The following is a 15,489-nucleotide window of genomic DNA, read 5'->3' as shown; positions in this document are numbered from 1 at the left end:
CATATGGCACACCTCCAGTTTCACTCCATCAGTAGCTGGGCTTCCCCCAGCCTTATCCCTGCACTGAATGGATGCCGCACGCATGCGCACAGCATCCATTCATTTTCTCCGGAGTCCAGTGCCCAACCTCTTGACCACCCGCGGAACACTTTGGCAAACGGGTGGAACAGCGGGACAGTGTCCGAAAAGGTGGACTGTCCTGCTGAAATCGGGATGGTTGGGAGGGGTGAGACCTCTATGGGGTGGCACCCCTGTTCGACCACACTGGTGGCTGTACTTTGTTTTTTTATTGTATTTTCAGATACCAAAGAGCAGTTTTAGGTATATAAAACATTCTAGGGCCCATATACCACTTTGAGCCCACATACCAATACCAATACATAGGGTCACATGAGGAGAAGATAAAAAGTCATATACAGTTTTTGGACACTTTGATGTAGATTAAAGGATAATATGCTGTAGGCTCCCCCTTTTCTTATTTATTTTCCATTGGCGTGAACCAGAAAAAAGTTGATTGAGAACATTGTAAAAGAGATTTGAATAAAATTTCTACGTATTGTAAATGTATCATAGCAGTTTCTTGTCCCAACCACAATTTTGTGTACTATAGTGCACTTATACATTATTACATGCATATTAGATTTGTTTATTTGCCTATTTATGTGTTAATCATATTGAAGCTATGGTTCAAGGTCATCTGAGCATACTACTAATGACATATACAGATTAGTAATGCTCATACAACGATTCTAATAATGATCTTTTTCATATCTAATTTGTGGCTTTAATGTTTGTATGTGTTTATATATCAATCAAAATCTTATGAATATTTAACAGACAAATCTAAATAACAAGAATAGCTTTGTATGCAGTGAATGTAAGCAGGGAGCAAATCATTCACGAGAAGGAGATGAAAATGGAATATGATTAGACTATCAGTCTCTAAATCCCACCTTAAAAAACGGAATGGGATTGAAATCCCGACAGAGGCAGGTAAGTATGCCAACCTCCCCTGCCCCCCCCAACCCTAGCCTTTTCTTAGTGGTGCCTAACCCTAACCTCCCACCCTAGTGCCTAACCCTAATCTCCCCCCCAGGGTGCCTAACCATAACCCCACCTTACTGCTCCCTAAACCTAACCCTCCCAGGGTGTGACTAAACCTAACCTCTCCCTGGAAGTGCCTAACCCTAACCCTCCCCTCTAGGGGTGCCTAACCCTAACCACCCCCCCAAAACCTACCACTAGCCCCGCTAACTGCCCTAAACCTAACCCTCCCCCCCGCGCAGCTAACAGGATGGGCACCCCGGACTTACGTCTTTCAGGCACGCATCGTCCTGGATTCTGGCATCGGGATTATGATAGGCGTCGGTATTTCGACGCCTATCATAAATCACTAGCTGGCATTCTGCTTTTGGGATTGTGACACATAAGTACATCCCCTTAAAAACTATGGGCAAAATGTAATAGGGTCCAAGTTTTGAAAATGTGCGAGTATAGAGCTATACTCGCACATTTTTAGAACTCACACTATGTAATAAGGTGTGAGAACATGTGAACTCGCCTGTTTCTCACCCCACACAACTCGCAATGGCAAACCTCGCATACAGATGTTTTGCCATTGCAAGGATACAACTCGACTAAAGTAATAGAGTGTGAGTTTTTAACTCGCACATATTACTTACATAAAACTCACATAATAAATAGACCTGGTTCAGGCTAGCTAGCCAGTTGAGCAGGTGTGAGTTACACAGAGGCATACACAGATCAATAAGATCTGTGCATACTTCAGTGTTAAAACATCTATAAAAGTGTTACATTTTTTTTTTTTGAAATGACGTGGGGTTCCCCTCTAAAAGCACAACCAGCACTGGGCTTTTTTGCACCAGCCCTGGTTGTGAAAATACATGGGAAAAATCATAGGGTTCCCCTGTATTTTCATCAACCAGCACAGTGCTCAGTGAGCCAGTCCTGTTTGTGGAAATACAGGGGACAAAATGAGTAGGGGGTCCCCTTTAGTTTCCACAATCAGCACCAGACTCTTTTTAGTAGGAATGTAATGCCATAGCCGGGGGACCCTTTCATCGAGTCCTCTGGCCAAAGCATTCAGCACCTGACCAATAGTCAGCCATGGCTGGGGGTCCCTGGGAAGGTGGAAACCCCCCAATAAAGGGGCTCCCCCTCTACAGGGCAATCCAGGTGTGGGCTATCCCCAGCACCCCTGGGCAACAGGTGCCGGGTTGATTGTGTAAAAAATAGATTGAATAATATTGCCTTTTAAAGTAGAATTAGAGGTCCCAGCAAGCCTCCCCTGCATGCTGGTAATTGGAGAACCACAAGTACCATCTTAGGCATTCAGGCCCCACTCGTATCTGTAGTTCACCTGCAAAAGAAATATTAAAATAAACACATATATTATTTTATTTCACTCACTCACTCACTCACTCACTCACTCACTCACTCACTCACTCACTCACTCACTCACTCACACATATTCACCTACAATCCCTATAGTAATTCATGTCCTTTTGTCCATGTAGCATCCCTGACACCTGTAAAAAGAAATTCATACTCACCTACCTCTTATTCCAGTCCTTTTCTGTCCATGTACTGTAGGCATCCAGCTTCTTTGGAAAACAACAAAACAAGAAAAATGGACCACACGGACATGTTCCGTCCTCTCTGGATGGTACCTGGCTAAAAAGGTCAATGAGCAGTTCCCACCACTGACTTCAATGGTAACATTTAGTAATCTAGCGGTTGCTACCATTTAAGTCAATGGTGGGAACTGCTCCACTGCTGGTTGTGAAAAATACAGCGGACCCCCTACTCATTTTGTCCCCTGTTGTTCCATAAACAGGACTGGCTCACTGAGCCCAGTGCTGGTTGATGAAAATACAGGCGAACCATACATTTTTCCCCTGTATTTTCACAACCAGGACTGGCTCAGAAAAGCCCGGTCTGAATGTGCTTTTAGGGGGGGGGGACACATAATTTTTTTTAACAGTTTACAATTTTGTTAACACAGAAGCCTTCACGGTTTTCATTGATTTGTGAAGGCTTCTATGTAACTCATACCGTGTAATGGAAGTTGCATTACAAGGTCACGGACACGGGCTCCCACAATGTAACACCTTCAAACTCACAAGTTCGCAGGCTATTACATTTGCTGAGTTGTGGGACAAACTCGTACCTTTAAATGTGCAATAAGGTACGAGTTTGTCCCGCAGAAAAAATTCAGACCCTATTACATTTACCCCTATGCCTCAGTTTAGGTAATTCTCTATATAAAAATCAAATTAAGAAAAAACATTTTTCTTACAACTATTTCCAAAATTCTATCCTCCTCCGAGATAGTAAAACTGCAGTTGTCATAGGAACAATCTATCCAGTTGCTAGGTTTATTTGCCATGCTGTTGCATATATAGAGTATTGATGTAAACAGGACTTGTGCACGTTGCTATGATACTACTGACTGGACAAACTGAAGCATTTCATAGCACATCCAAAAATATTTCCATAGACAACACATAACAAATTCCACTCTTTATACACACTGCGGCCTGGAGAATGGATCAAGTGAATCTGTTGGGTTGAACATCTGATAACTACTATTGCCGTGGTGCAAAGACCAACAATTTTTTTCTAGTTAGGTGCAGGAGAGCTTTAACTTTTTAGTAAACTTTAGTTTTCCCATGAATTAACTGTAAATATAGGCACTCTTCCTCTGGAAGTTGTTCAATGATCTTGTAGTTGATCTCATAACAGTGGGAATTATTTGGGTAAAGGATTGTTCTATCTTTCAGTTCGTATTCAGACATAGGTTTGAATGTTAGTGCCATATATTGTTTCAATAATGTCACCCTTGCATAACATTTCATATGGTATTTGAATAATTTGCGGATCTGGAACATTGGCCAGTACCAGCCGCAGATATAAATTTGGTGAATGCAATACTTTTCGAAGTCTGGCCATAGTGGCCATGATTTCAGAAAGTTCTCGATAATGGTTCCATGTGCTGAATGAGAGACTATGGATAGAATTTGTTGTAAATCTCCTCCAAGTATCAAGATATTGCCACCAAATGGTTGTTCGTTATTTTCGATGTTGTGGAATAAACAATCACGACAGGTCAGGACATCAGCAGGGATCATGGAAGCTTCATCAAAAATTTAGACCCTTGTCAACTTCATTTCTTTTCCAGCTTTCGAACTCGGCTTGATAGAACTAATTGAATTTTCAAACAAAGGAATCGGAAATTTGAAGATGCTGTAGCTTGTACATTCTCCTGGGAGGAGCATTGCTGCGATGCCTGTCCATGCACAGCAGAACATTTCATGCATTTGCCAAGAAAGAAATGTAACAATGTTAACAAGTCTTTTCACAGCCACCAGCATGAGAAATGAAAAAGACATTCTTACTTGTTTCTTGGTTTGTGACGCACGCCACTATATGATCAAAGATCGCTTTTGTTCTGAATTAAGTTTGGGATTCATAGTGTCAGCAATCACTAATTGGGGTTTATGCTTCAAAGACAGTTTGTGGTATGGCTTCTAGTGAGACTTGAGGCAGACTTAAATCTCTGAGGCTCAACAAATGTGACAAAAGTATTGTATCAATTTAAAAAAACGCCTTGTACCGACTAACCTCTAGTGAGAGAGTTCTATGGAAGTCTTCAGTTAAAGTTATCTTGAATTTCAAGAAAAGTACCATAGGGTCTTTTAGTCCGCAAAACGCACTAAGGTAAGCAAACATTGCTCTGAACTGGGCATCTGGTGAGAGGAAGCTTCTTCAAGTTATTGTGTCAGAATCGCCATCTTTCTTCAGACGATTTTCAAGTAATGGATGAGAGAGTTGGTGACAGGAGAACTTTCTTATCATGGCAATAACTACTAAAGTGAAAGACCGTCTTGGTGTCTACCTTTTCGCAATCAAAATGTAAAGCTCTGCAGAACTCACATTCGAAAGACAGAGAACCTAGATTATAATAACCCACAAAAAAAAAAAAATCAGGACTCAATGCGCAGCGAAGGTGTGCTTTACGTCTTTTTATAGCTGGCATCAAGAGAGGAATCACTTCTGCTTCTTCTTCATCTGAGGTATCAGGCAAAACAAAATCGGTAAAGTGCTCAGAGTGGTGATGTCCCATTTGGTTCAATGTCTCACTGATGTTTGTCAAGGCTCTGTTCAAATCTGGGATTTCAAGGTTTGCCACCAATGCTTCCATTTCGGTTGGCTGTCTAGATGTTGATGGCTGAGAGCTGGATAGTCTGCTCCTCTTGATTTGGTTGTAAATACTGTTGGAATGAGACTCAAAATGCGAATAGTCTTCATTCTCTATTGCCTGAGACATATAATTGCGACCCATTGATCGCTCATGCCTTCCAGTAAGGCTCTTACGTTTAATTTTTTGCTGAGGGGAAGACATTTTGTTACGTGTAAGTATACAATAGAAATATGTATGGCTGTCAGTGAGACAGGGATGTGTTGCTGTCAGTGAGACAGGGATGTGCTGCTGTCAGTGAGACAGGGATGTGCTGCTGTCAGTGAGACAGGGATGTGCTGCTGTCAGTGAGACAGGGATGTGCTGCTGTCAGTGAGACAGGGATGTGCTGCTGTCAGTGAGACAGGGATGTGCTACTTTCCTTTGAGTAGTGTCTGTTTGAGTGTTGCTGTTGTTTACAGTTGGATTTATCATGTGTCAGATGGAAGCAGTTTAGGTGAGCGTTTACACTGGGAAGTGTGTGGCCGTTGGGAAATCATGTTAGTGGAAATGCTGTCATTATAATACACTACTTTACTTGGGAACTTTGCCGCTCCGCCACTCCCGAACAATTGCTCCAAACTCATTTTCTTCTTCGACTAGCACATCTACATTGTATGACCTTTATTTTAATACAGCAACTATATTTTTATGTTCAGCAGTTCTCTCAAAATAGGTCTCGCAGTAAAAAACTTTATAGCATTAATATATAGATTCTAGTACAGATGTAGTAAGCGGGGGTAACATGACATGTCACATCTAACTGGTCATGCCCTTCATATGGTATGTTAGCATGTCACATCACGTAATAATAGTGTAAAATGTCCTTCAATCTGTAATACGTTTTGCTTTTACTGTATTTCCAGTACTGCCTGCATGGGCTACTGTTACCACATAATGTGTAAGTCATTTATAAGATTGATGGGGAGATTTATCAGATTTTCTAAAAAGGACAAGTGGAGAAGTTGCCATAGCAACCAATCAGCTCCTTACCATCATAATCAAGTACATTCTATAAAATGATAACTATAGTAGTAGCTACAGGTAACTTCTACACCTGTCCTCATTAGGTTTGATACATCTCCCTCTGCATTACTTACTACTCCGCTACATCACTGATTTATTCAGTGTATGGATAGCAATATATCAGCAAATGTAAGAGTGCAGTGCAGCGAGTGCAATATACACACTCACCACACACAGCGATCAATGCATGACAAGGGACAAGATCATATGCCCATGTAAACAGGTGTTTCTTCCTATCCTTCGGTCAGTCAAGTGATTATTTCTTAATTTTATTTGTTTTATTTTGGTTCACTGTTACTTAGCAATGTTATCCAGCACCAGCTCGTACAATGCTGGCAGTACCGTGAGATCCAGGGTAAAAGGTACAGATGCAGACCCTATAGTGGTAACTTGAAGATCCGAGTACAATATACAGTAATGCAGTGTTGTTACTAGTTACACATAAATGATGATGATGATCATTACTAACATAGTATTATCATCATCATTAGCAGCAGCAGCAGCAGCAGCAAAATAAATGATCAACTTAAAAATTTACATAAGTAGTTATACAAGGTACAGTAAACACATGCACATTGTCCTCAGCTGGTCACATTCATTTGAATGCGGCAATAATTGTTGTTGATTTGTTTTGGTTGCCCCTTTCCCCAGATGTATAGAGAGAGAATGAATGGTAAAAGTCCTTTTTGCTGCATCAGAAACCTTAAGTGATGAACATTGACTGATGTGACTGGCTACATATTATCTATAGAACTCTGCAGAATACGTGTGGGCTATATACATAGCTGTAAATAAAATAATACAATTGTACTTATGCTGTATAGTAATTATTCTGCTAAAAGCTGCTGTTTTTTTACCCAGGTGATGATATGGGAGTACACTATATTATTATTCACATAACTAGGAGTACTTGTGTTTCTGCCAATTACTGTTATTTCAAAATTATGTTAACATTTTATCATTTATAAGTAGCTTTATTTTAATTTTATTTCTTATCTTCCTTCTTCATGTTGTGCTCATGTTAATCTATGGAGGGGAACCATAGTTGTTACAGAGTAGAGGTTCAAGTTAAAATCTTAGGGGTTTATTTATGAAGTGTTGGATTGTAAAACCAGACACTTCTGTTCGTGTTTATGCTTAATATTTAAAAGGGCAGTGCTTTTACTAGTCGTTTCTTGATAGCAAAATCACTGTCCTTTTAAATATTGAGCATAAACATGAACAGAAGTGTCGGGTTGTAAAACCAGACACTGTAAATAAACCACTTAGGAGTCTATTTACTAAGCTTTGTCAGGAGATAAAATGAACAGTGATAAGGTACCAGCTAATCAGCTCCTAACTGCCATTTTTCAAACACAGCCTGTGACATGGCAGTTAGAAGCTGATTGGCTGGTACCTTATCACCGTTTACTTTATCTACTAACAAAGCTTAGTAAATAGACCCCTTAGTATTAATATACCTATTAGAGGCTACAATGTCAACGACACTAACCATGGAGCTCTGGAAAAACCAAAACACAGGGCAGACCCCGGGATGGGAACAAATCAAATAGGGTGTAGCAATGAATGGGCTTTAAAAAATATTTACTGCATCTAATAAATGCATACACACAAATGTGATTTTTTACTTTTATTGTAAATCTTCCTACTATGTCTACATTCACTATTTGGTATTCAATGGATACATTGCATGTGAGTAAATACAGTCAGGTGCATAAATATTGGTACATTGACAAAAGTTTCATATTTTGGCCTCTATTCACCACTACAATGGCTTTGAAATGAAACAAACAAGATGTGCTTTAACTGCAGACTTTCAGATTTAATTTGAGGGTAATTACATCCAAATCAGGTGAACGGTGTAGGAATAACAACGGTTTCTATATGTGCCTCCCACTTTTTAAGGGGCCAAAAGTATTGGGACAAACTAAATAATCCTAAATCTAACTTTCACTTTTTAATACTTTGTTGCAAATCCTTTGCAGGCAATTACAGCCTGAAGTCTGGAGCGCATAGACATCACCAGACGCTGGGTTTCATCCCTGGTGATGCTCTGCCAGGCCTCTACTGCAAATGTCTTCAGTTCCTGCTTGTTCTTGGGGCATTTTCCCTTCAGTTTTGTCTTCATCAAGTGAAATGCATGCTCAATCGGATTCAGGTCAGGGGATTGACTTGGCCATTGCATAACATTCCATTTTTTAGCTTTAAAAAACTCTTTAATTGCTTTTGCAGTATGCTTCGGGACATTGTCCATCTGCACTATGAAGCACCGTCCAATGAGTTCTGAAGCATTTGACTGAATATGAGCATATAATTTTGCCCGAAACACTTCAGAATTCATTCTGCTGCTTTTGTCAGCAGTCACATCATCAATAAATACAAGGGAACCAGTTCCATTGGCAGCCATACATGCCCACGCCATGACACTACCACCACCATGCTTCACTGAGGAGGTGGTATGTTTTGGATCATGACAGTTCCTTTCCTTCTCCATACTCTTCTCTTCCGATCACTCTGGTACAAGTTGATCTTTGTCTCATCTGTCCATAGGATGTTGTTCCAGAACTGTAATGGCTTTTTTAGATGTTGTTTGGCAAACTCTAATCTGGTCTTCCTGTTTTTGTGGCTCACCAATGGTTTACATCTTGTGGTGAACCCTCTAAATTGACTCTTGTGAAGTCTTCTCTTGATTGTTGACTTTGACACATATACACCTACATCCTGGAGAGGGTTCTTGATTTGGCCAACTGTTGTGAAGGGGTTTTTCCTCACCAGGGAAATAATTAACATCCACCACAGTTGTTTTCCATGGTCTTCAGGGTCTTTTGGTGTTGCTGAGCTCTCCGGTGCATTCTTTCTTTTTAAGAATGTTCTAAACAGTTGATTTGGCCACACCTAATGTTTTTGCTATCTCTCTGATGGGTTTGTTTTGATTTTTCAGCCTAAGGCAGGGTACACACCTGAACGATTTATAATCGTTCCGATTTCCTATCCAATTTCCCTTGAAGGCAGAACTTCCTAAATTGAGCGTACACACTGTCCAATTTCGCATAAGATTTGACGATTTGTTGAACCGTCAAATCGAATGCGCTGTACAGTGTACAGTGGGCTGATCGTCCGGTTGTCCGTACAAACTGTGCGATTGGCACCTTATCGTATGCGTTATCTAATGATTGTCTGTGCAGCACAGACAATCAAAAGACGTCGCATACGACCAGCGGGAGCGCGCAATTGTGCGTACACACTATGCGATTTACACGATTCATCGTTCCAATTACCTTAATCGTGCCGATATTGTCCTGGTGTGTATGCACCCAAATATGGCTTTCTTCACTGATAGTGACAGCTCTTTGGATCTCATATTGAGAGTCGACAGCAACTGATTCCAAATACAAATGTCACACCTAGAATCAACTCCAGACCTTTTACCTGCTTAATTGATAATGAAATAATGAGGGAATAGCCCACACCTGTCCATGAAACAGCTTTTGAGTTGATAGTCCCATTACTTTTGGCCCCTTAAAAAGTGGGAGGCACATATAGAAACCGTTGTAATTCCTACACTGTTCACCTGATTTGGATGTAATTACCCTCAAATTAAATCTGAAAGTTTGCAGTTAAAGCACATCTTGTTTGTTTCATTTCAAAGCCATTGTGGTGGTGAATAGAGGCCAAAATATGAAAATTCTGGCAATGTCCCAATATTTATGCACCTGACTGTATATTTTCTGATTTATACAAGTCTTTCATTTTGGATTTATGTACACAGCGGTTTGACCTCAAGTCATTCATGTCATTGATCTATTTCAGTGATCGACCCTGGGAAAGAGTAGTTGAAGAAATGTGACACCATAAAACCAATTGGTTTTCTTTTTTTCCAGCCACGTAATCAACTTCTAATTAGTCTATAGTAGCTATTGTGATCTACAGGTGTGTACTGAAAAGGAAGTCAGTTGCTTGTTTCCCCTCTGATTTAGGGGTCTGGCGGGTACAATGAAACTTTGCAGTGCAGTAATCACAGGCATCTCCCCATTTGTTGTGCCCATGGTGACAATGGTGGGACTTCTCAATTTAGTTGATTGACAATTTGGCAGTAAATTTTGTATAGAAACAAAATATATATATATTTTTTAAACATTTTATTAGTGTCACAAATAAATACATAGATATATCATGTAAAGTACATTAATGACACATTTTTTTTTAACAACAAGATAATAACATATTGAAAAAGTAAAATAGACAGGGGAGGGGGGGAGCAGTGTGGGTTGGGGGAGTATAGAATCTCTGATGAGCCACAATCTATCAATCGAAGTTACATCTAAAAAGAGAGAGATGTTTTTTTCTGTCACCACTCACTGTAGTTGCTTAAGGAGATATCAATTGGTCAATTCAAACACTTTACACATTTTTCGTACTGAGTCCATCGAGATGGCTGGAAAGTAGGGTTCCTACTTATTATAAAAATGCTTGACTCCATTTTCAATGTTAAACAGTGCTTTTCTCCTGTATATATACATATAGTCTAATAATGCTGGCTGTATTTCTCTTACGGATGGGATAGATTTTGTGATCCATTTGTTAAGAATGACCCTCTTTGCCAAGGTGACTATCAAGGTTAATAGTGGAATTAAATGTGATATATTGTCTTGCCTAGACCATACTGTAAAGTGAGCAAATAAAATGCAGGTGGTGAAAATTGTAGTTTTAATTGGAAGGTGTGATTAATAAAATATTATATTTTATACCAGAATTTTTAGATTTTTGGACAGTGTAAAAAGACGTGTGAAAGAAGCTTGCTCCCCAAAGCATTTGGGACAGCGCCCATCATCATCTGAGACCATATGTTTCCTACAGTTCAGAGCTATGTAGGCTCTGTGAAGAGTCTTATAGTAAATTTCTTGTAATTGGGCTGATGCTAAAATCTTTAAAGTTTTATTGGTGTTAGAAATTATTGCTGAGAAATCAGAAATGTTTTCCATCTCTTCTTTCCCACTTACTTTGGATCCTAGCCCATAGTTTATGAGGATCATTAGGGAGTAGATCCGTGTCTAAATGTCTAATACGGTATGTCATTGTATTGACCTGTCGGAGGAGAGAATCTAGATAACTTGGGATTAATGTCTTAGTTGGAGATCCAGGAGACAAGGAGGTTTTTGAGTTAATGTAATGTCTTACTTGGAGGTACATGAAAAAATGTGTGTTTGGCAATGAATAAGTAGTACACAATTGTTGGAATGTCAGAATCACACCCCCTGGATCGAACACATCACAGATAGCTTTGATTCCCTTTAATTTCCAAATATGGAACCATGCATTTTGGATACAAGGTAAAAAAGCAGGATTACCCCAGACAGGGGTATATCTAGACTTAGTAAAGTCTAGCGAGAGTTTTTTGTTTATAGATTTCCACGCATAGTATGTACTGTATCTCTAAATAGGATATTATTATATAGATGTGAGGGAATAGCGGCTCGCTGGAGATGTAATAACGCTGCTGGAGCAAAAGGGTGAAAAATGATCTCTTCTAAATTTTGATTGGTATAAATGCTACGAGATAAGAACCAATCTGAAATATAGCGGAAGAGAGCTTGTGAGAAGGCCTGAATGTCTGGAAGCGCTAAGCCTCCCTTACTCTTGGTTTGAATTAATCTAATTCTAGGGATTTGGGGTTTCTTGATTTGCCATATAAATTTCACAAAAGCAGTAGTGCAAATCTTAATGTCTGTCTGGGTTAATGCTATTGGTAATACTTGCATGAGATATGTAAGTTTCGGGAATAAAATACTTTTGATTAATGCAATTCTACCCAAAAGTGACAAGGTAGGTGAAGCCAGTTGTCCATTTGGGACTTTATTGATTTAATCAGAGGTGTGAAGTTTTCCGAATATAGCTTATGTAATGTAGAAGGTATCTGAATACCCAAGTATTTCAAAGAGGTGTACTTACTTTGTAATTGGTATAAAGACACTATATGTTTAGTTGCATCTATCGATTTTTGGAGAGAAGTAAAACCTCTGATTTTTGAACATTGACTTTATAACCTGAAAAAGAGCCAAAGTGTAGGATAGTATCTAGTATTACATCAATTGATACAGCTGGGTTTGAGATAAATAGCATCATATCATCAGCGAATAATGTCATTTTTAATTCTAGAGTACCTACTTTAATCCCTGAATACATAGTTTTATTACGTAATTTAATTGCTCGTGGGGGTCCAGGGCAAGGATCACCTCCATTTACCTCTTCTTCATGACTCAAAATCGCCATGTATTTTTTATTTTATTATTAAAAGTATACTACAGTTGTCACATTCCTGTGACTAGCCAGTCACATTCTTTTTTCAATAGGCAAATTTGAAACAGATGATTTTTCAAATTATTGCAAGTTTTGTTTCATTAGATTGTTGTAACAAAAGGTTTAATCGCTGCCTGAAGCTCTCCATCACCAAATTTCATATATAATTTTCTTTAATACCTAGACTAATTTGATTGGGTTACAATAAAGCGACCTATAATCTCGTAAAGAACATGCTACTAGCACTAAGTGGTTAATAGAGAGGCAAATACACTAATGACCATTTAATAACTATGTATAATTCATGTCATCAATTTATCACTTGTAAAAGTGGTTTCCAGTTTTTCCAAGAAGTACCATTTCTTTTCTGATCTAAATTAACTCAGTGTTAGAAGTACATTAGAACACATTGCTCAGACATATACTTTGGCAAATATTCTAAATGTGGGACTTACAATCATATACATATTATATATTAATTTCCTTCCAGCCACTTACACACAGAGGACCTCATTCAGACCCATTCGCAAGTGCCCGCTCGCTCGTTCGCGGCTTATGGTAGGCGACCGCGCATGCACATGCTTTGTTCTACACATTTACAAACTACTCGGAGTGATCGGAATCCGCTCGCTCGCCCAGCAAAGACAGCCCAGTGTAATGAGTGACAAGAGAGACCGTTTGTGGGTGGTAACAGGGGCAGGACACTAATAACGGGGGAGTGGAGGTGCGAACACAGGCGTGCCTGAGTGCCGTTTCAGAGGTGTGCATAATTAAGAGGCTGCGTCATAGTACACGTCACTTGCTTGATTTTTACACTGAAGTCCTCGCAGTGCTTGCGGTAAGGTAAGGTGACCACAAGCGCTGCAAGTCCTTCCGATGGTCCTCGATGTACCAATGTTTTAATACACTTCCTAGAGATGACGTGTGCTAGTGGGCATCTCTACATACACTAATGGGGGTTTATAGACACAAAGTGATCGATCGCCAACACAAAGTGGGCGTGCTTATGCCTTTCCGGGCGAGCGTCTGCCGTGCCGTCACTTAGCCAAATTTGCATACACTGGGTGTGAGCGATCGCATCTAGCGAGCAGCTCTGAATGAGCTCCCGAATCAGATGTACATTTATACAGTAGGATCAGATAGTGTTTCTATGCTTAGATATGCACAGAACAGAAGTAATGATATCTGTGAAAAGATTGCACACAAGTGTATCTTCATTTGAGATTTTGTAAATACTCTTGTTAACAAAACAATATTAAATAACCCTCTTATACATATTATGAAACAATGTTGCACATTTGGTACAAAACATTATCAGGCATTTGTTACTCTGAATCTGTTATCTGTATAAGAACTTTTGGGCGAGATTTATCAAAGCTTGGAGATAAAGTGAAGAGAGATCAAGTGCTAACCAATCTGATTCTAACAGTAATTTTTTCAAACACAGCCCATTAAATGATAGTTAGAAGCTGATTGAATAAGATATATATTACACACAAAATAAATTATCATCATATGAACAGGGTCAGTTCTCACAGTCCAATGCAAATGCAACCTATAAGCAAACTCAATTCATATTGAGTAGCAAAGTGAGCCGGTATACAGCAGTATGCCATGCTGCCACGTCAGTCAGCCACTGTCCCTACTCCCGCTTGACAGTCGGCGCAGGGAGGAAAAAAGCAGCTGTAGCATTATGTGCAGATGTGTCCCACGTAGGACACATGTCTGTGCAGCGCTGGCTTGACCAAGCATCTAGTGATGGGTCCCAGCATCAGTGCAGATGTGACGACAGTACAAATCCAGCGCCGGTAGTGAACCAATCACTGACCAATCAAAAAGAATAGTCAGCTGTGGCATTTTAAATTGGCACCAGCAGCTGGCCAATCATAGCTTGCGGACCGGCAGCCAATCAGCAGCAGCCATGCAGCTGCATATTATTGGCTGCCAGTCCATGCTGTAATTGGTATGCAGTCAGTGCCAAGTGCAAAGCCTAGAGGATGCTGAACCACCCGCAGAGCCCCACTGTCAAAAGGGGGACAGGAAGAGGAGAAGCCTAACTCTGACAGCACCGACTCCCGATATGGAATGAGAGGTACAGGGGGTGAGAGAGGGAAGTAGCTAGTGTGAGGTACAGGGGGTGACTGAGGGAAGCAGGTAGTGTGAGGTGCAGGGGGTGAGTGAGGGAAGCAGGTAGTGTGAGGTGCAGGGGGTGGGAGAGGGAAGCAGGTAGTGAGAGGTGCAGGGGGTGGGAGAGGGAAGCAGGTAGTGTGAGGTACAGGGGGGAGTGAGGGAAGCAGGTACTGTGACGTGCAAGGGGTGGGAGAGGGATGTAGGTAGTGTGAGGTGCAGGAGATGGGAAAGGGAAGCAGGTAGTGTGAGGTGCAGGGGGTGGGAGAGGAAAGCAGGTAGTGTGAGATGCAGGGGGTGGGAGAGGGAAGCAGGTAGTGTGAGGTGCAGGGGGTGGGAGAGGGAAGCAGGTAGTGTGAGGTTCAGGGGGTGGGAGGGGGAAGCAGGTAGTGTGAGGTGCTGGAGGTGGGAGAGGGAAGCAGATAGTGTGAGGTGCAGGGTGTGGGAGAGGGAAGCAGATAGTGTGAGGTGCAGGGGGTGGGAGAGGGTAGCAGGTAGAGAGAGGTGCAGGGGGTGGGAGAGGAAAGCAGGTACTGTGAGGTGCAGGCAGTGGGAAAGGGAAGCAGGTAGTGTGAGGTGTAGGGTGTGGGAGAGGGAAGCAGGCAGTGTGATTTGCAGGCTTGGGGGAAAGGGAAGCAGGTAGTGTGAGGTGCAGTGGTTGGAAGAGGAAAGCAGGTTGTGTGAGATGCAGGATGTGGGAGAGGGAAGCAGGCAGTGTGAGTTGCAGGGGGTGGGAGAGGGAAGCAGGTAGGGTGAGGTGCAGGGGGTGGGAGAGGGAA

This window comes from Taudactylus pleione, unplaced genomic scaffold, assembly GCF_031769625.1.
Source record: "Taudactylus pleione unplaced genomic scaffold, aTauple2 ptg000345l, whole genome shotgun sequence".
Taxonomy (NCBI): domain Eukaryota; kingdom Metazoa; phylum Chordata; class Amphibia; order Anura; family Myobatrachidae; genus Taudactylus; species Taudactylus pleione.
The sequence above is the reverse complement of the archived record's forward strand: the minus strand, read 5'-3'. Positions refer to the sequence as shown.